General features: G+C 32.3%; 1 protein-coding gene and 1 long non-coding RNA gene across 4 annotated transcripts in view; both read right to left on the bottom strand.

Annotated features, from left to right (window-relative positions):
* The window catches only part of LOC143202779 (E3 ubiquitin-protein ligase mib1), a 450,080-nt gene that overhangs the window by 21,328 nt on the left and 405,962 nt on the right, over positions 1–22,790 (bottom strand). The window contains exon 1 of one of the 3 annotated variants that reach the window (XM_076414577.1): positions 8,149–8,255. The exons of the other annotated variants lie outside the window; for them this stretch is intronic. The gene's annotated coding sequence lies outside the window, so the exon portion shown is untranslated. Of the gene's footprint in view, positions 1–8,148; positions 8,256–22,790 lie in introns of those variants that run through there. 3 annotated transcript variants of the gene reach the window in all.
* LOC143202788 (uncharacterized) lies at positions 1,780–2,202 on the bottom strand. Its single transcript, XR_013007231.1, has 2 exons — positions 1,998–2,202; positions 1,780–1,934 (listed from the first exon to the last, which is right to left on the bottom strand). It is a non-coding gene; the product is annotated as an uncharacterized LOC143202788 (long non-coding RNA).

The raw sequence follows: 22,790 nt of genomic DNA, 5'->3' as shown, positions 1-22,790 counted from the left end.
TACTTCAAAAATGATGGTTTTAATGATCTTGGGGCAATCAGCTGGATATTGAAACAGATCAGTAAAGATGGACTTTTCTTATCCTCTTGATCTTCTTTTCCCTCCCCGCTGTATTCGCTACTGAAGCTGAAGTAAGCAGAACAAAACGACCATTGCATAAATAGAAGTACGACTTGCAGAAACATTTACTAGACACATCCTTCTTTGATTATAAGTAGTTTCGATTGATTTATTTTAATGAATGAGCGATTGAACATAGATCAGTTTCTATATAGTTATCGACATATATTTATTTCGTTATCTCTTATTCTTATCTATAATACATCTGATGTTTCGCCTTCTTTCTTCTTTTTCTTTTTTTTACCTGTGGGTCTTATATCACTCTCTGTTTTATTTGTCTTACTATCTATTCTGTATTTATACTCGTCTATTCTTGTTGGCTCTAGTATAGTTCTTAATATTTTATTTATATTGTTTTTAATTTATCCTCATCTTGTTTTGTCTTGTGATGGATTCTTCGTTTGTTTCTTTATTTTCAGTGAAGGAAATTGGCCGATTCTTCAAAAGCCTTAAAAAGGGGTTATGTTTGCAACGTGGAATTCAAATTCAATTAGAAAAATGGGAAAAGTTATTAGCCATTTAACGCTATATTAAAATAAAGTAAAATATTCATTGCATTTCCTATTTATTGGGTTAATTACAACACGTTAGCAGATTATATAAGGCTTAAAATAAAATAACTCTATTGGTTAGCCAGAATATATCCCCAACATGACCTAAAATCGCAGAGATTGGTCTGTTAGACAATTATAAAGCCTATTTGGTCTTGTGGGATTGATCTAACGATGATAACTATAGGATTGCAATTAAATTTACAAAATTAATCAAGATTTCGCGATAAAATATGAAATATATGTAAAGTATTACGCTTAATAAAGCAGTTTGATTTAATTTTAATTTGGGAAATAGATACTATACTCTATCCAAAGTTAGTTTGTACAAATGTCATCTATATTTGTGACGTCAAAACGTCGCAATGTTGCCATATTAACTCTGAGTGTTAGTTCAGTTCGGCTTTGACATACAACAAAATTAATTTATTTTAATCTAAATACAATAATTAAACAAAAATACTGTTATCACATATAATTTATTTTAACATTATAGTAAATCTAACGCATATATTATGCATTAGAGGACGTTGTATTGTTGTTTGAATGTTAGGATTGTGTTTGATTATATTTACATTGAACTTTTTTCCATACCACCTATGAGTTAGAGTTCTAGGCGCATTTGTAGTTGTATCCCTCTGAGGTCTAATCCACCTAATTAACAATTGTATATCCAAGTAATATATTTTATCTTCATTAGAGTGCATATTTATCTTTTACGCTTAGTTGTTGTGTACTTCGGTACAGTGTTTCGTTGTAAAGACATTTTGATATCACTGTATTTCTATCTTTTCCTTCGTTTGTTCTGTTAATACCTATATACATCTTTCGTGATAAAACTACATTTAACCACTGCATTACCCTTAATGCATTTGCCATATCTGTAAAACAGTTACCATTCTTTTTCTCCTGACATATTTTAACCAAATGATCATGTATATTCTGAACATTTACACACATATCTGTGCACGTAAATCTTTTTCATTCTACAATAAGATTTCCTATAGTAATCATATAGTAATTATATACTCACCTTTACTTGTTTCCACTCTCATCATCCTGTCTTGAAATTGGCAGCATTGAATCAAATCATATTCAGAAAGTTTCATTCAAGTGAATAAGTAAGCTGTTAATTTCCAATCTATCTAACATTTGTTCACAATTCCATCATTTGTCAATTTGTTCTTCAATGTGTCTTATCCAGTTCATCCAAACCGAAGGTGTTATTAACCATTCCTGTTTTCAGCACGAAGTACAATATATCTGCAATTAATTATTAATAAATGTTATGCCTAATACACCATAATCAATTATTATTCCATTTACCTTTTTCCATCAACTTTTGTTGTTATAACACTATTTTTATTGTCTTGCCATGAATGACCGTTGGGTATATTGGTACCATTCTGAAATATCCATGTCTCATCAAAATACATAAATTGAAATAATAAGTCCTTCATTTTATATGCTTTTAAAATATTCGGAAGTTCCATTTGACCCCTTTGATACTTTTCAAACTAACAGTTTCCTTTATACTCACCGTTTTTATACGTTTCATATATTTAATATTAATTAATTTAATCTCTGATAGAGCTAACATCAAGGTGATCTTGATTTGCCATCCGCGTTTTATCAGAGTAATAATAAGCTGCGATTTGAAACTTATCAGAACAAGCAAAGCATATAACTTCTTATCACTATTGTTTTGAAGAATTTAGTATACGTTTGACAACCGGACAACCAGGGCTAGTTCGGTTACACGTTCGAACATATAAGACAGCGTTGTGTCTCTTTTTAATTAGAATAAAATGAGAAGGAAAATATTGTCTGATTCTAAAATGAATTTACAAATTTTTTTAAATATATTTTAAAGTCTCCTTTTACCAACTATGGGTTTATCTGGACTGGGCCTAAAGTTTAACGTGGGCTCCGAACGACGGTCCTCAGCATTAAGCCTACCGACTGGCGAGTGATCAACTTTAGAAACCATCCCAGAAGACATCCGGTCTTACCCAGCTTGGTTACTGGTGTGACTGCGATCATTTTCCTTGTCAGATTTTACACTCTTGCCTAAAACATTCACAAATTTTAGACAATCACAGACATAAATTTACGACTATGCCCCAGCAGGATCGAACCCGCGGTTATAACAGTAGGAGGACCGTCTAAGCCGGCGAATTTACAAACTGCGGCAGGCAATACATTAAACATATTGATGACATATGTACAAATAAACTGTGGATAGACTATATGTATTTATTCTACTATTATCGTGTAATGACGCAACTACAACAGAACAATAGTAATAAATTAATGGTAAATGCAGTTTGTACTAAGCATATCTAATTTAAGATTCAATTAATTAATTTCTCAAACATCTTTTACCATATTGTACGATCTTCAAATACATTTATACTTCCCGGTACCTCGCACCAATCTCGATAATAAATTTCGTTTCTGTTTCTCTATTATATTTCAATTGGTACAATTTTTTTGTGGTTAAACATCACTACCAGCTCGGTAAACAGCCTCGTTATCATTCTAATTGATTCAAGTGCGCCCCGACCAAAAAATACACCAGAATAAAAACCTTCTCGTGTTTATATTATGCTCCTTTCGATGTAATTTTATGGAAATGAAAGCGATTCGATGACGTGTTTAGTTTTAACATTCAGTGGGTCGATTTGTCGACGGCACTTATGTGGACATAAATTGACAATAACAATGATATAATTGTTTGTAGAGAGAATTTATAGAGCGCAACATCGTTACTATATGTTTTATTGATATTGAGAATGTCATTAATATTGGACTAATTTAAAGTAATAGGTATTTTTAAAAGAACTTTCGTAGAATAACATTCCTTTTCATTCAATTTAAAATTTTCAACAATTTCTTTGTTGTATTTTTTGTTAAAAAACACATGACACATTTATTACAAGTAACATAGTTATTAACTGTAAATATTTATAATCTATCAAATAAAACAAACAATGCACGTCACCAAAATGTATGACGTTAGCATGTCGCAATGTTGCCACATCAACTTAGAATTTTGATTTACAACGCATGCCGATTTGTAACTAACTTTAATTATTATCACTGTAATGTTTTGAATGAAAAATTTTGTAGACAGAGTCGACCAGTATCAACACAAATCAAGTTTTATCGATTGATTCGGTTACATGTTCAGATGCATTAGAGAACATTCTGTCTCTTTTTATCTAGTGTAAAATGAGAAGAAAAATTCGCTCCCAGTTCAAAGTGAATTGGTATGCTTGATTATAGCATTCTTCATTCATATTGTTTTTAAAGACCTAAGACAGAATCTTAATTAATATTTGAAATTAATTTTTTCACACATTCACACATTTTCACATATTTCGAGCATCATACAAAGTTCTACTCATTTATTTTTAACACGCTTGTTATATTCTACATAAATTTGAAAAAATCCTTAATAATAAGTGGTTAATAACAATGAGTGATGATCAGTATTTCTGTATCAGAATTCCTTTAGTGCAGTAGATTAAACCAGACCGAAGACTACTAGACTATAAGAAACTAAAAACTATTACATTTAGGTCTCAGATTTTTAATGATACCGTGCCATAATATGACAACTCCGCCTCTATAACCTCGACGAGACTTTTGATGCCAATACTATTTGAAACCATGGGGACCATCAAAATTATTTCCTTTAGAATAAAATACTGTATTACACGATGTCTTGTGATTTAAGTTACTATAGGAGTCTTCACAAGTAGCTGGGTAGGTAAAATTGCATATTGCAATGATCTTTTATAACAAGGTAATATGGATGATTGAATGACCACCACGGTTATCAGCTAAAAGCTTCCAGCTGAAATAAAATCATGACCAATAATATAATCTAACATTATTCCATCGCTTAAAGCTATTAATTTTATTTCATATGCCTTTATTGATTTATATGCTATTTTCAATGAATAAATCAAGTAGAGTGCGATATTTGAAGCTAATTTTTATTAAAAAACCTACCTATATTGGATCTGTGAACTGTGGAATTCACGTTAATAATTGTTGATCTTCATATTTCTCTATACGCAATAAAAATTAAATTTTAATATTAAAGTATATAAATAGTTAAAAAATATATTTATTTATTAACTAACTCAATAAAATTGGATCATAATTGATAGATAATCTTAGTGAAATGTAGTTTTATATCATAACTATCAATGTGTGTAATAATATATGAAATTACTGTTCGACCATATCAATGAATAAGCCTTTTTATGTTTAAATAATCAGTGTGTTGCAACGGCGAGATAAAAATTATTAGTCTTCCCAATGTTAAAAATAAATTAATAATAATTTAATGAACAATTGGCGGAGGAGCCGAATTAAATAGGAACAGTGTTATTTTACGGTTCTCGTTTGTCACGAAGTGGTTGATTACGTTTTGAGAATGGCCGTCGAACAGTATTATAAAGTTAAATCGCCGTCTTTTCCATTTAAATTACAAAATATGCCGCGACTAGGTTTGATTTTCATTTATGGTGACGATATAGTGAGTCAATGAAGTGGTAAGTGGGAAATATGGGGCAGCGCTGGTATTTTAGGTTAGACGATACAGAGCCGTATTTGGTAGTAATTTTGTTGAATTTTTTTTTGGTTAAATTTGATTTTTTTTTGTAATATATTTATTAGATACGCTTAGTACAATCTTAATTATAAATTAATTTATTACTACATTTCATTTATACTTGGATTAATTTACAAGCAAGACGAGTGCGAGTAAACACATCAATATGTATTCCTCAATTATAAAATTATAATAACTTATAGTTATTGTTTACACTAAAAGTATACACTTTATATAAGTTCGTATGGCTTGGTTCGCTTCAATCTCCTGATACCCTGCGCGCTGTCCAGCAGTTGTATTGCTTCCACGTTAGTATGATTTAGTAATCTTCTTTCGTGTTTCAAGGCGAAATCTTGGATAACTTCGCAAATCCATTTGATTTCCAGATCATCGTGCAGTTCTTCGTTGGTTATATAGCGATAAACTTTGGTAATCAACTGAAGAACCTTGTTTTGACAGCGTTGTAGACTAGTTCAAGATCAAGTTGAGAGTATCTTCCGACAAAACCAGTATGGTTGTTTTATTTTGGTTCTAATGGGTTTTACTTTTTGTCTAACATGATGTTTCCAATTTAATTTACCGTCAAGATGGATTCCAAGGTATAGGTTTTAGCTGATTCTGCTTGAGGAATCGGGCATCCATTGAGTGATATAATTAAGTTTATATTATTTCGCTGAAATTTGATTAAATTAATAATTTGGGAGCGTTAAGTAAATATATTCAATATGTTACACTTGAAGGATTATTTTCGCTGATGCCTGATCTTATGGCCTGTTCTACGTTTGTAAAACTGTTTAATTCTTAATACTAAGTCTGTAATTTTGTGATATGTTGTATATAACTGCATTGTTTATCATTACAGACGTTTTATTTAACCATATTTTAAAAATATCGTAATCGCTATAATTTAACTTTTTGCCAACATTTTATAGATGGCCTTGATAATTTATACCGCCGCTCTACTGTTTAATAAATAAATTAAATATGTTCAAATATAATAAAGTGTCATTATTACGGCAATACAGCAGACTCTTGTTGAAGGGAACTAATTAAAATCGAATGTAGTTCACATTATCGAAATGTTTATATTGACGAACGTAATATAAAAATTAAATAATAAACATTTTATTAAAAGGGAACGATTAATAGATATACGTATATTTATAACAATCTAAATAAATATTTCAACAGCGATAATTATTTTGTAATTTTGTGTTTACATTAACGCGATGCTTTCATTATCGAGTGTTTACGTTATGGAGTCGCTTCAGCGTTATACATTTATTTTCTGTGGTTAGTTTTCTGTTTTTTTGATTATATAGTGATATGGTTAGTGCTTAAAAAGCTGAATGGCTTTTACATTGAATTATTTCCGATTTTTCGTCACATAAGTTCAGCAATAACATTATACAAAAATATCTGATTATTTTAGATAAAAAATATATGAAAACATTGTACATGCCTTCGAAAGTTGAGGTTTTTCCTCGATTTCCCCCCCTTTCCCTATCTGACTTGGTTCCAATGGGATCACCTCGGAGGGCACTATTTCGAATAAAAAAAGAATTTTGAAAATCGGTCCATAATTGAGGGGGAAATCTGCGAACATGCATTAAAAAAATATATATACAGCCCAATATAGAACCTCCTCTTTTTTGAAATCGGTTAATAAACGAAATATAAAAAATCTCTAACTATAATATATCTAAATCTATCTGGGGAAAAAGTTTCAATTACTACTTGTCAATCTAAGTGGTTATATATTTATTGCTACGCAAAAAATTGAACTGTAAAATATAAACTAAGGTAATGTAGTGCAAAAATAGTAAAAATAAGATAGATGGTCTAGTCCTTAACGGTTCTCTCGAAAATTCATGTCCTATAGAGACCATAAAGATTTGGATAAATGTGAATGGTATGAGGTTTTGATCTACGATATGACGAATGTAATTGGGATGATAATCAATTATGAAAATTTTTAATATAATTTAATAATAAAAATTTAGAATATTATATTTAGTTCATTTTCAATTTTTTAAATATATTATTTCTACCAGAAATCAAGGTTTTCAGTGAAAAAAGAACGCATTTCTTAATTTTGAGATTTATAATCGCTCCAAAATGCTTACATGTTTCATATGACGTCAGCGTACATTGATATAGGGCACCAAATTATCAAAATCATTTATTTTGCGTGTTAACCATCAATTTTAATGTGTATAAGGGCTGTGTGATCCTATATAACCGACGAATATCCCATATAACGATCGAAGGATAGAAAAACCCAGATAATGTGGAAAAAAGAATGGAATATAAATTATATTTGCATTCTAGGATTGGAAAATATCAATATATTTATAAAATGGTTAAATTATAATTATATTCGCCACTGAGCCAAATGGTTGTGAGGTTGATTTGTTGAACAAATATTTTTGAACTATCAGTAAAAAACATGTTCTATTTTACGGGTTCTTTCCTAGGAAAGACTTTATAGAAAGTTCATATAGTTTCGTTAGACTGGCTACTTTTGAATCTTATCTACGATGTCATCAAAAGTAACTATATATTGACGTTTAGGAAGAACTAAAACAGATAATTAAATCACCTCAAATACATCAGACTACTATCAATAGTGAATATTATATAGCGTTATTGGAGCATTTGAAGGCCGAGAAACAAATGACCGCATATGATAAAGAAAAAAATTGTTTCATCAAGACAACGCACCGTGTCACAAGTCAACTAAAACAATGGCAAAACTACATGAATTTAAATTTTCCCACATCCACCGTATTCGCTAGATTTGCCTTCCAGCGACTGTTGGCTGTTCGCTGACCTCAAAAAAATACTCACCGGTGAAAAATTTCGCTCGAATGAAGAGTTTATCCTTGAAACTGAGGTCTATTTTGAGGCAAAATATATATTGTTCTGCCAAAGTGATACTGAAATGTTAAAGTGGCGCTGGAATGATTGGGTGGCTCTTCATGGAGATTACGTTGATTAATAAAGCCAATTTTGAATAAAAAAACGTGTTTTCTTTGTTACGTCCGGGATTTTCAGGCCATGTGTTACTGTTCCAATTATAAGGGTTGTTAGTTCGAAGAAAAATAAAATAAAATATAAACTAGTGTTGTAGAAAAATCAGATTTTGAAATAATAGAGGTAAATTTATTCCCTACAAGTGAGGCTGACTCAAGATGGCCCACAAGGAACTTTCTATTTAAACTAGATAAATAGATTTCATTTCCACCTCAATTTCCACGTTTACACCGACCCGGTGCCGAACATTTCCTCCCAATAAATCCCCCACGTCCCTCCCCGCTCGCCCCGGCCGCACCTGGCGCTCTGCTCCCCGAAAACCCGGAACCCGGTGCCGTCACTCAACCGTCTCGACGCCACATTAATGAACATCGGCGCCGCTATCTGACGACGCCATAAAACAAAACCGTATCCCCCCGTACTGTCCGACGGACCCGGCCCGTCCAAAGCCGCCCTGCCTACCCCCCGAACCACCACCGGTCGACCCGAACCCATAAATCCCGGACCCGGGCGGTAGAATCTCGCGGACGTCTGTCCTTATCTTAATTGTGAAGTTAATTCCGTGCTCCACGGCAACGAAATTAAAGATGTGCGATTAGGGAGATTGCGGTTCACGTGTGGATTTGTCGAAAATTGTCGTGCGGGATAAATGGGGAACGTTTGAAAGTAGAACGCGGTGGGCGGGGAGACCGAGGGGGTCGAGGCGATGGGCGATTTGATCGGACTATCGGGAGACTCAATTACAGGTCTGGAAATGGGAGCTTTTCTGGACGGTGTTACCGTTTCGGAATTTATCTCTCAACTATACAAAATTGTAATTGGATTTCTGTACTTTACGATGTGGTATTTTCGTGAAAGTACGATTGCGAATGGAAAAACTAAGTTTTTTGATTCACCTCTATTGAAACTGAAAAGTCCCGGGCCTAACACATAGATGGCAATAGGCATTAACCACTTTTTCAGTTAGTACTAACCTTCAAAAGAAAGCTGTTAAAATTTCATGGTATTCTATTCATAAGTTGTGAGTTATTGTGCTAAGAGCGACACTGCTTTTGTTATTTTCAAAACAATGGATCAAAAACAATTTCGTGTTTTAATTTTACACTGCTTCTTGATGGGAAAAATACCGTTCAAGCGAAGTAATGGCTTGGAAAGTTTTATAAGGACTCCTTTCCATCAGAAGAAACAATGAAATGTTGGTTTGTTGACTTCGAACGTGGTCGTAGAGACACCGATGATGCAGAACGCAGTGGACGTCCAAATGAGATGATAACACCACAAAATATAAAAAATCCACAAAATCGTTTTGAATGATCGAAAAGTGAAGTTGCGTGAGTTAGCTAACATCGTAAAGATATCAAAAGAACATGTTGGTTTTATATTGCATGAATATTTAACTAGGAGAAAGTTCTGTTCAAAATTGGTTTGACGCGTTTGCTCAATGTTGACCAAAAACAAGAACGTTTTGATGATTCTGAGGAGTTTTTGACCATGTTTAAACGTAAAAAACCGGAATTTTTGGGTCGATATGTGACAACGAATGAAACATGAATCCATCACTTCACTCCAGAACCAGAAAAACGCCATCTAAGTGCACAGCAACTAGTGACAGGCCTATAAAAAATACAATTTTCTTTGTTACGCCGGGGAGTTTTCAGCCTATGTGTTAATAAGTGCTGCTTCTGATAATTTATTCTTAATTATACGACGTCAAAATATAATGTTGGTTTGGTTTGGAGAGAGATCTAATGATTGATCCATTTTCGCCATTGTGCAGTCTCACCACCTTCACACTTATTGGTTTTTTATAGAGAAATTATTTTCGGCATAGTTTATTATTTACAATCTGTCAAAAAAGTATCGGACGTAGCCCATTGGAAAAAAGCCATTAAAGGGATTGTTTTCTTTATTTCTTCTTTTTATTTTTGTCATTAAGTTGGCAGAACTATCATTTAGACTGACATGGAATTTGAACGTCATTTGTCCTTTAGTTTACTGGGCTCGATATTGTCAGTTCAGGTGTATTTTATGATTTTTACTATTAATCTAATGGCCTCTAGATTTGACAAAATTGTTCAAATTTGACTCGAATTAGGATCAGGATCAAAGTAGTACTACGCTTTTAGCACCTGGTTCTATTTCAGCTATCGAATATTGTTTTTATGCATCACCATGAACTATCAAGCAAATTGTAGATTGAGAATAAGTCATATAAAGACCATAAACATATTTTTGCTGAAAGATGGTGTAAAATACTTGTCTGCTGTAGTTCTACAATCACAATCTAAAATACCATCAAAATTTAAGAGCCAATTGGCTCTTGAAGTAAATTAGGCTAAACACGGATCAGAAGAAACAGAACAACTAAAGGTGCTCAAAAACATCTTGTTCCAAAAAAGACGTAAATATCTAGACCAATAATGGAAACAATGTGAAGGATATGAAACTATAAATGTAAAGGATGATTTATTTGTGATATCTGAAAAATATTTTTTCCCACATGCGTACTGATGATCCAATAGCTCGAAATTCACGCATTTAATTACTTTTGTTATTTGTTTAATTATCCAACAAATATATATTTTTGTTAATACATTTTTTCTGTTATATTTTAAAATTTCCTTTATACTAAGTAACATGGCTGCGAACCACGGTCCTCGGCATTAAGCCTGTAGACTAGCGAATAACCTACCCTGGTTACTGGCGTGGTTATGAATATTTTTCTTGTCGGATTTTGCACTTTTGTACTTATAAACAATCACAATTATAAACAAATATTTACGGCCATTCCCCAGTAGCAATCGAATCCACGACTTACATAACAGTAATAGGATAGTCCTGTTGAATTGTTATAGTTAAGAATAGTTAATATTGTTGTTATAGAATAGTTAAGCTAAGTACAAATAATTTTTATATTTTTTCATTTCAGAACACTTTGAACCTCAAGTGAATTATAACTCTGATACATTAAGACAATATTAATAAAAAATAAGCTAGATCTTTAACATTTATATAAACATTCTTTTGTAATAACTACAGACTTTCCATCTAATCATAATTTTTTAAATAGAATTTACACTGATGCCAAATCGGTCATACTTATCACGCGCTATTCCCTCCCGCGACGAAACCCTCCAGATGGGCGTGTTTATTAATACGTCGGTCGAAACTAAGAATATAAACATCTCACTGATACCGAAGCTTATAAACGAGACCGTGTAAATTCATTAATGGTCTTTAGCGAAGGCTTTAAGCGGCGATGGCAATGTCGCCCGGTGATGTACTGCTACTTTCGGCATCGCTGTAAACCCATGATGAGAAGAGGGTGACTTTATGGGCCGCCGTGAGGGGAATGGCGAAGGTAAGACGAGCACTAAAATGAAAATTACTGAAATTATATTTATGAAGAGTAATTTCGTTTTCCAACACATAACGTTGTATATAAATTTTCTAGTAAATTCTCATATTTTTTAAAGTATGACGCTTGCTTTAGTATTGACAACTTATTTAGAAAAATAACGTAAGAGTTGCATATTTGTTCTTATATAAGACGCCTCAAAAGGTGTACGTATATATACACCTTCTAACACTGGCATATAATACTGCATCCTTCCTGCTTTTGGTATAAGAATTGGAGCTGTTTTAAAAGCAAGTGGTGGACATCATATTAAGAAAGTAAATAATTGATGTTAAATATGGTATATTAGAATATCCAACTAACATCATGGATATATTGAATTGTGTATATTCACGTATTATTAATACATTTAGTTTTCATTTCGATTGGATGCTTAGATGCTCGTCGTGCAACTTGTCTGTAACAGTGTCAGTATCGATACTTTAACTATACATATTTTAAGTTTTTATTAATTACTGTGAATCATTACTATTGGTATAACAAATTTAACATACAGTACCAAAATAGTGTTAGATAACTATTTACTTTTTACAATGTCTGTTATTATGTGAGTTTTGAAAATTACTCTGCTCTGGAAATTTTGTTGATATTGTATCATTCAACATCTAAAGTGTTATAAATTATATTTATATTTGAATTTTAGATACATTTTACAACTACACTAACACATTTACCAAGATTCTTCTTTAACTAATTGGATTTATATTCAATTCATACTGCAAATCGTAACATAAAAAATAGAGGGAAGCCATGGTAAAACACATTTTTTTGGCAAAATTAGTTTTTTTTTATTCAACATAATTCCCTTCAAGGATGATAGACTGATTATAGCAACCCTCAACTTCTCGATACAATTTTTGTAGTACGATCTGTCCCTTTTCAAGGTAGTCAATGAAAATTATTCCATGTGTATCCCAAAATACAGATGCCATAACCTTGCCAGCCGACTGTTGCGTGTTCCCACGCTTTGGAGAGGGTTTATCGTGTGCAGTCCACTCGGATGACTGTCGATTGGACTTCGGAGTGAAATGATGGAGTCGTGTTTCATACATTGTCACATATCGATGCAAAAACTCTGGCTTATTACGCTTGATCATTTTCCAACATTGTTCCGAATCATCACCTCGTCGTTGTTTTTGGTCAAAAGTGAGCTCGCGCCGCAACCACTTCGCTCAGAGCTTTCTCATACCCAAATATTCGTGAATGATATGATGTACACGTTCAGTTAATATCTTTAGAGTGTCTGCTATTTCATTCAATTTCAATTTACGATCATTCAAAATCATTTTGTGGATTTTTTAAATGTTTTAATCGGTAACAACCTCTGTTGGGCGCCCACTGCGTTCACCGTCTTTGGTGCTCATTTCACCACGTCTAAACTTGGCGTACCAATCCTTGATGGTTGATTTTCCTGGGGCAGTGTCCGGAAACTCGGCATCAAGCCAAGTTTTTGTTTCAACTGTATTTTTTCCCTTCAAAAAGCGATACTTTATAAACACAAACAATTTCACAATAACAAAAGTTGCTTCACTCAAAATGCTATAATTCACAAATTAATGATCCGACAGCTGTGAAAATTATACACGCATCTTTTGAGGGTTAGGGTTAACTAAAAAACATATGGATTTAATTCTAATAGCGCCATCTATGTGCCAGGCTGGGGACTTTTCAATTGACCTGTTATAATTGGCTAAATTATATATTTAGAAAAAATAATTAATTTCTTGCTACTTTAAGTGATATATCTTTATATGCCCAATTTGTCATCCCAATTTCGTTAATTTTTTTTTCAATGTCAATAAAATTTTTACATTTATATGTTACAAAATATATGTACAAATTAAGTATATCAGATCATAACCATATAATTAACAAATAATAAACATAACCAGGTCAGCGAATCATATACTACATCTTGTTTATTTTTATGTAATCTAATTGATGCAAACGCATGAAGTATTATCCATGGTCTTTCTTAATGCATATACAAAAAACATCTTTATTCACCTCTAACGTAATATCACTACTGTAGCAACGTATACTGACTTACGACTTATATCTTATATCTTACGAACAAATATCAGCCATAAAGAAAATTCAACTTTATTTCAAGAAAATCTATGTGTGGTTGAAAACTTGGCGTATCAAGAATTAAACAAAATCTACTCACGTGACGTTCACCCTGCGTAGAAGGACTTGTTATCGGGTGAATATTAATAAGTATGAAGTCCTACACGCAGATAATGTTGAATATCTGGGAATGCTTCTGGACCGACGCTTGGAAGGAATATATACTAATTAAGCGTAAACAACTTGAGTTTAAACTAAATCAGATATATTGGCTTATCAGGCGTAAATCCAAGTTATTTTTGGATAATAAGTTGTCGATGTTTAAGTCAATTTTTAGACCCATACGGACGTATGAAGCGAATGAAGCTGCGGAGTACTACTAGCAAAACCAACATAGCAATCCTTTAGAGATTCCAAAATATCATCGCCATCGCCACATATTATGCCAGTAATAATCTACTTTAGCGCAATATTCATGATTCAAATTGGTATTGCAAAGTACTCTGAAAGAGTGTCAGTGTATCTGCATGTACGCTCCAAACAATTAAATGTTTGCGATGTCAGTGTAATTTGTGGGTTAAACCGTTTAGTAGAATGGTTTTAAGAATAACATAGAATAGCAATGAAGTACAATACTAATTTGTTTGTCATGTCATGTCATTATATAATATAAATCCCATCAAACATTTATTGCCCACTGGGCAAATTGTGGAATACTGAGAGAATAGTAATTTAAAAAATTACCGAGTGACCGTATTTGCCTTGGTTACAGTAAGATCAATTATTAGTCCATTTTTTGAAAATTGAAGTTTATGAATGAAGCTTATTCCGACGATGTTATATTTAAGTTGTTATATAAACGGCTTTTTTAATCAGTCAACTGAATAGAACTTCAAAATTCAATTAATAATTGGATTAGTGCTAAGTAAGCAGTCATTTTACTGATTGTTTTCCATAAATAATGGAAATCTGTACCCTCTTGAATTAATCAACAATCATCTAACGATATTTACGAGTCATGTCGTAGTGGCATTATCAAAAACGAAGATATGGTCCACCCTATGCTAATATATTAAAATGTATTCCGGAGAAGTTTTATTCGAACAATATTCGCGATCATTCGAGACAAAAACGACCAAGATCTCCCGAAAGAAAATGCAGATCCCAATCTCCCCATTTGCATTCCTGACTGCAACTTTCGTCATTTCGCGAAATAAGCTTCGCGAAGACGATTCGAACTTTATAACAGTTCGGGGACCGGTCCTAATCGTTTGGCATTTTTAGATTTGCAAGACACTTTGATGAGGTGCCATTCAGGTTATGGGATCGTTACGTCCTCTAGCGGCATGCATAAAATATAACCCTATATCCCTTTGCCGAAATGATTGTCTAGAGACATTTTGCCCTTTTTTTCTTCTCACTGTTTACAATACTATTATGTATTATGCGTAAAACACATGACACCCATATTACAGCTAGTTACTCACTATCCAGTAGCAATGGGAACTGTCGAATGAAAACAGTCGAAACAGTTGATAGTCGGAAAACAGTCGAACTAGTCGATAGTAAAAAAAACGTGTCATCTAAATTTGTGACATCATAACGTCGCAATGTTCCCGCATAAACTCTGAGTTTTAGTTCAGTTTGGCTTTGACGTATAAAATTCTAATCTAAATAAAATAATTGAGCCAAAATGTTATAAAATATAATCACTATTGCTTTCAAGAATTTTGCGTACGTCTGGCAACCGGACGACTTTGACAGGATCACTCGTTTACGGGTTTGAACTAATCAAACAGCATCGTGTCTCTTTTTAACTAGAATAAAATGAGAAGGAAAATATTGTCTGATTCTAAAACGAATTTACAAATTGCGACATTCAATACATAAACATTTTGATGACGTATGTACAAAAAAACTTTGAATAGACTAGAAACTAACCTATTTATCTATTTACAATATAATTTTAACTACTACCAACTGACTCATTTTTGAAGTCGGTGCCGAGCAACAAATTATATTTGTTCGTAATTTAATTTTGTGTATGTCACAAAATTATATTATTATTTTTATATTATTTGGGCTCGGCACCGATTTCAAACTGATCAGTTGATAGTAGTTAAAATAATATTGTAAATAGATAAATAGGTTTAGGTGGGTATTAAGCTAAATTGCGTGTATATAGTAGAATATAAAATACGTGTAGTGGATAGGTTAAATAAGTTATTTGTTTGTTTTATTCAGTTATTATAATGATTATTATATACATATTTTAAAACGTTTTTCAATGTTAGTCCAAGGAGACTTGTGTACACCCGTATAGATGGCTTCCAAATATGAATATTCCTCGCCAAATCTTATTCCGAAGGGACAATTATATAATTGATAGTAATATTTTAAATGCCACAAATATATTTAAATTTTGTTTAATATCTTGTAAGACAGTTTTGTGGCAATTTAGATATGAAGCAAGGATAATGATATAGATTCTTGAGGACAAAAATAATGATCGGAGGACTGGAGAAATATATATAAAATAGTTTGGATTTGATAGAATGCCAGATATAATAAAACCAGTAACGAAATTACTGGGATATATTATATAGTTCCAAGATAGATCTCTAAAAATAATCTAATTCAATATGTTAAAATATCACGCCTAGTTTAGAATTAAATTTAAAATATTATTTTCGCGTTCTCTTGTGATTTTTGCACAGTTTATGATGATACAACAGACACAGCAGAACGAAAATTCTCGCCATGTTTATAAATCAGAATTGCAATCATGTACCAGTGGTATAGAGAGTATTTTATCTTGAGCAATCTCTGGAACAGATTTAGAAAAATTTATTAGCTACTCATTTTGTCAGTAATATATTCTGGTTTTGTGTACTTCACAGGTGTGTGGTGACCTCAAGAATCACTACATTGACAACATATGCCGATAATATGGCGGTCTTATCATCTCACATGTATCCAATATCAGCTACAAGGAGCCTTCGACAGAGAATGCGACAAAATCTACTTACGTGACGTTCACTATGCGTACAAGGACTTGTCTAACAGTAAATATTACAATTGGGAACTCCCACAGCAGAGAATGTTGAATATTAGGAAATGCATTTGGATAAAGTGTACGTCTCTAACAAAATAATTCAGTGCGATATCCGCTTGGAACCCACAACGAGTATGATTCAAACCAGCCGTGCAAAGTACTTTAAAAGATTATTAGTGCACCTCATGTACTTGCCAAGCAGTTTTTGAAATAACATTTCTTCTATGTGTCATTATACTTATCGGTTGGTGAATGCTTGGAAAATTTAAAAAATGAGCTGTATAGTAATGAGTAATTTTGAGCTGTCAATATATAACAAAACGTTTATTGATTGTAACATTCCCAAGTTTGTATGGACATAGACTATTTAACTTTAGAGATGCATCATGAATCCCAAAGTCAAAAATTATATTTAGATGTTATAATAGAAGTTTTAGTATATTTTGAAATCTAGAAGATATTATATACTAGACATTAGAAACTAGAGAAAAATGCTAATTTGGAATTCTATTTTATTAATCTCTCAGAACTTCAATACGTATTATTATACGATTTCAGTTATATAACTGTCCTGATATGTAGATCACTTCAGAAAGTGATCTGCTGTACAACTTATAATCTAAATGTTATTCTAGATACTATTCTAACTTATTCTAAAGTCTATCCTAACTTATTCTAAAAACTATTCTAGCTTATTCTAGAGTATATTAAATCTCACTCTATGTGTCTATTAATTAGTTCGTATGGTAGTTTCCGTTTGAGCCTATGCACTACAATGTCATCGCGCACATTTAACTGTTTGGCGAGTGCATTGGGATGTACTAATAGTCTTTTAGGAGTAGTTGACATACTTCGAATCACACTCGTTATGGGTTCTAAGGGGATATCCCGCTGAATCAGTTTGTAGGTCACGTAATATGGGGCATCGCCAATGACTCGCAGCGCTTTTTTCTAGAACCTCTGGAGGATATCTAAAATATGTTATAAGTATTGACTTATACAGCAAAACCTTGTTAAATAATGATAATTTAGATTTCCGCCCTATCAGCCAGTACATTTGGTTTAGTTTAATCCCAAGCTCATTTGCGTTTTGTCACTACATGCTTTTTCCATGTCAAACGTCGATCGAAATGCATTCCGAGATATTTAACGTTGTCTGCTTGTAGGAGTTCATCATTATTCAATTTTATTGAGGGATATGTTCTTCTACAAAGGGTGAATGTCACATGGGTAGATTTTGTCTCATTTGCTTTGATACATCACGTTTTCAACCACAATTCGACTTTGTTAAGATGAAGTTGGAGGTTTCTTGTGGCTCGTGAGATGATAAAACCGCTGTATCGTCAGCATATGTTGCAACAGTAGTGTTTCTTGAGGTCAGTAGGTCAGCAAGAACACTGCCCTGCGAAACACCCGAATATATTGGCCGTATGCCAGTGTATTCGTCATCCTGTTTGACAATAAAATGTCTGTCTGTGAGGTACGATTTCAGCAGTTGAAAGTGCGTATGGGGCAAAATGTGGAAATTAAACACTAATCTATGATTACGAAATAAAAAATAGAATTAATTAACAAAATTAAACAAAATATTTACTCTATTATTTTCAATTTTCAATCTCCCGGGTTTTTTTTCATATAAATTCCAAATACTAATTAACAATACATCAGCCGTTTCGATCGATGGTCTTTTTCTACTTTTCTTCTTTCTGAGATTTCTGGTCGAAAAAAGTTTAATTGAGAGACTGAAACACATAGTAATAGGACAGAGCGAAGTACGGGATATATGATGGAGGCAACAAAAGTGCCCAATCAATCTCTCAATATTTGCCTAGTTACTAAAGAGAGTATCTCGCTCCTTTTGGCATTTAGTATTATGTAAATAGTTGAAAAACTGCGTTATGGTCGACGTAGTTCCAAGGAGATGCCGCGAGGTAAAATAACATATAGTCCGTCTCCATTGATATTTTTCAACTTCTGAACTTTAACATTTGAAATTTCTGGAGCCAAAACGACCAAACCAATTGTGATACTGGTAATCACTTAAGCTTTGGTGCTTAAGCGCTGCATTTTGCAAGACACTTTGATGAGGTCCCATTCAGGAATGTGAATGCATACATGTGAACTTTCAAAGGCGCTATAGTATGACTGCATTGAATATGTATGCGATATCCTAACCAAAATTATTTTTTCTTCGACCTAATTGTGATTGTTTAATATTTGTGATTGTCCTAGACAAGAGTGTAAAATTCGACAAGGAAAATGATCCCAGTCACGCCAGTAACCAGGCTGGGTAATACCGGGTGTCTTCTGGGATGATTTCTAAGTTGGTCACTCACCAATCGGTACGCTTAATACCGAGGACCGTGGTTCGGAGCTCACGTTAAACAATAGGTTCAGTCCAGATAAACCGTCGTTGGTAAAATGAGACTAATATATAAAAAACATTACGAAATATATTTAATTTTAAAAGGATATAAGGATTCGTTCAGGTCAAAGAACTCGGTAGGTATTTTTGAAACGTACGAGCAATTCGGATATAAGATATAGAATTATTTTGAAATACTTTACGTAAACAATTTAATTTTAAAACAAACCGTAAGGTTTGATTATTTCGTGGAAAACTTCTTGGTAACAATGTGATACTTGGCTTAGAATCAACAAATTTATAGACTATTTTTCGGAATGATTGATCATTCCATTTTATATAAAAATGAGATATGTTCAAACGTATTTTATTGAAAGTAGTTTTATACATTGGTTTTTAAAACACACAAAGAACTTTTCATGTTAGATATATTATGTTATAGTACTGTAATCTATATATGAAGCAAATATAGAAACTACGAAATCTACTGACGTTGGTTTTTAAAACATACAAAGAACTTTTCATGTTAGAGATATTGTGTAATAGTACAGTAATCTGTATATGAAGCAAATATAGAAACTACGAAATCTACTCGCATAAATAATGATGGGGACTAGAGAAATAATAATATAAAAAGTATTGACTTGACAGAATGCCAGAAAGAATAAAAGCTGTATTAATAATAAATGATAGCACTGAGTATTATGAGCTGGAAAGGCTATGAAATTTCCAAATAATGTGATATATATATTTTTTTTCATAAAATATATGTATAATAAATTATTATTTCAAGATGGATTTTTAGTGGATTTAAATCCAATTTTTTAAATTAATACATATTATTAGATACGTTTAGTACAATCTTGATAATAGATTAATTTATTACTATTTTTAATATGTACTGATACCAATTCGAAAGCAACATGGGTGTAAGATAAATACATTAATATGTATTTCGCAAATTGAATTATATGGTATTAATACTTATACACTTTATACGTGTGGTTTGGTTGGTTTCGAACTTTTGATTTCTTGTGCGTTGTTCAGTTCAGTTCAGTACTGCTGTGATTTAGTAACCTTTTTTCATGTTTTACTGCGAAATCTTGGATGACTTCGCGAATCCATTTGATTTCGAGGTTATTGCGTAATTCTTTGTTCTTCGTTCATAGCGATAAGCACTGGTAATTAATCGAGGAATTTTGTTTTGGCAGAGTAGGATTAATAGTTGGTTTGATAACTTATTGCAATCCTATATATGCAAAATGGCATAATATCAATATTTTAGAATCTATAGAAGAATAAAAATCTGAATATGAAAGTTTTAGTATGAAAAATACCTAACGAGTTACAAAAAAAAAAACAGTGACCCTTAATAGACAGTCGAAATTAAATTAGTTTAAGATAATAATAAAGAAATTATAGAATTTTATACTTATTTCAAGATCTCTATACACAAAACCGTTTCTATTCGACTGACCTATAAATATGTGTGTGTTAAATATCATGGGAGGGCAAAAATAAAACAAGTAAAAAAACGATAGACATAGTAGTTTGGCAAATAAATGTGTTTACATTAACACATAAAGTTTGATTTTAGGTCAGGGTGTGTTAGTTTACGGATTGCTATTAATTTGTTACTCATTACATGACGAGATTATTATTATTGGGCTTTTATTTTAATTTATACAATAAAACGTACAAAATAGACGTGAATAATTGCAGGGATGGAGTTAATTCCTAATTAGAAACCGCTTAGCTTATAATCTAATAATGGCTTAATATGAAGACTTGAATTAAACGATGATGGTTAGACTTTGAATTGAGACTACATAAAAAAATGACTGCGTAGGTTAGTCAGAAAGGTGTTGGATACTTTTGATGTTACACCGCAATTAATTCACGATATAATAGAACTTTTTTGTTTATTTTTTTGCTGTTTAAAGTCTTATATCGTTATATAATTTATAATTGTCGATTGTAGTCTATTTTTGTCAGGTTCAGTGAATATTAGAACAAAACTTCGGACACGTTTACGAAAGCAATATTAATGAAACCTAAAAAAATATTTTTTAATTGAATATGCATAGAATATATCTAGTATTAATTTACAAATTGATTTATTAATATTGTTCTGTTGTTCTTGCATCAATATACAAGCAAGATGAGCGCAGGATGCATACATTAGAATGTATTTACCAAATTAAAATTAATGTTACTTCAGCTAAACTTAAGAACGACACTCGTACACAATATAAATTCATGTTGCTTCAATCTTGTTGTCTTTGCTTCCATATTGATGTGCTTTAGTAAACTTGTCATATTTTAAGGCGAAATCTCGAATAATTTCGTAAATTCATTTGATTTCGAGTTCATCGTGCAGTTCTTTGTTGGTTATGTAGTGATAAGCATTGGTAATTAATCGATGAACTGTTTTGCCAGTGTTGGATTACTAATTGCCTTGATGTTTTAGTTGATATCCAATCTCTTTGAGATTAGGTCAAGTTGGGAGTGTCTTCAAATTAACCAGCACGGTTTTCTTGATTTCTAGTCTGATATGCTCCGTTTTTCTGCAACGTGATGTTTCCAATTTAACTTACCATCGAGATGGATGCCGAGGTATTTAGCTGATTCTGCTTGAGAAATTGGGCGGCCGTCAAGCGACATAATTCGGTTTCTGTCATTTTGCCGCAACCCAAAATTTACGTTGGCAAATTTGATGTCAAAAAGCTGTATTTTCTAGCCGATCTAGACAATTTTTGGATATTTTTGACTGTCACTTGTACTTTTTCTATAGCCCTAGGTAGAGATTTGTCTTTGATGACCTATTGGATGTTCTTTCAATTTAGTCATTATGTAAATGTTATTAAAAAAATACATTTTAAATGTTGTTAGCAGTTTTTGCTGATTTGATAGCAACAGAGTAAAATTCGACAAGGAACAACCATCTTAATAACCCCAGTAAACAAGCTGGATGTTTCCTGAGATGGTCTCTAAACTCGCCAATGATTAGTTCATGTTAAGCAGTACGTCCAATCCAAATAAATACTAGATGGTAAAATATAATTTAAACAAAAATGTGAGCAATGTAATGTCTTGTGAACGGTGGTAGATGTTTCAAAAGTCTGTAAATTGTTGTGTAATTCACATCAAATAGCCTTTAATTCAGTTACAATATAATAATATGGAAGATTCGGGAGTAATGAATGAAGTTTTAATTCTTAAAAATTAATAATTATCAGTAACTGCTTGTTACGCTTAACCTATAAAAAATACGTCAACAAATGTCACAAAATAAAAACAACTCAGATGGAATAATAGCATACTTATTTCTTTATTGTACACAAGTAAAGGATAGGTATAAAGCTGGCAACTAAACTATGTTAGTATTGTCTGATGTAAAACGCCATATCATAAGAATGAAGACTTGCCAATAATATAATTAGGAAATATTAACGACTGTATTAGCATATACTTTTTTATATTCCTTTCGGGTTTCGGATCAAGTAAGTGTTATTTGTGGGAAATTGATGAGCATCGAATGCTTGAAG

This window comes from Rhynchophorus ferrugineus, unplaced genomic scaffold, assembly GCF_030347505.1.
Source record: "Rhynchophorus ferrugineus isolate W39M unplaced genomic scaffold, kcgeb_rfMv2 rfM9, whole genome shotgun sequence".
Classification (NCBI taxonomy): Eukaryota; Metazoa; Arthropoda; class Insecta; order Coleoptera; family Curculionidae; genus Rhynchophorus; species Rhynchophorus ferrugineus.
The sequence above is the reverse complement of the archived record's forward strand: the minus strand, read 5'-3'. Positions and strand labels throughout refer to the sequence as shown.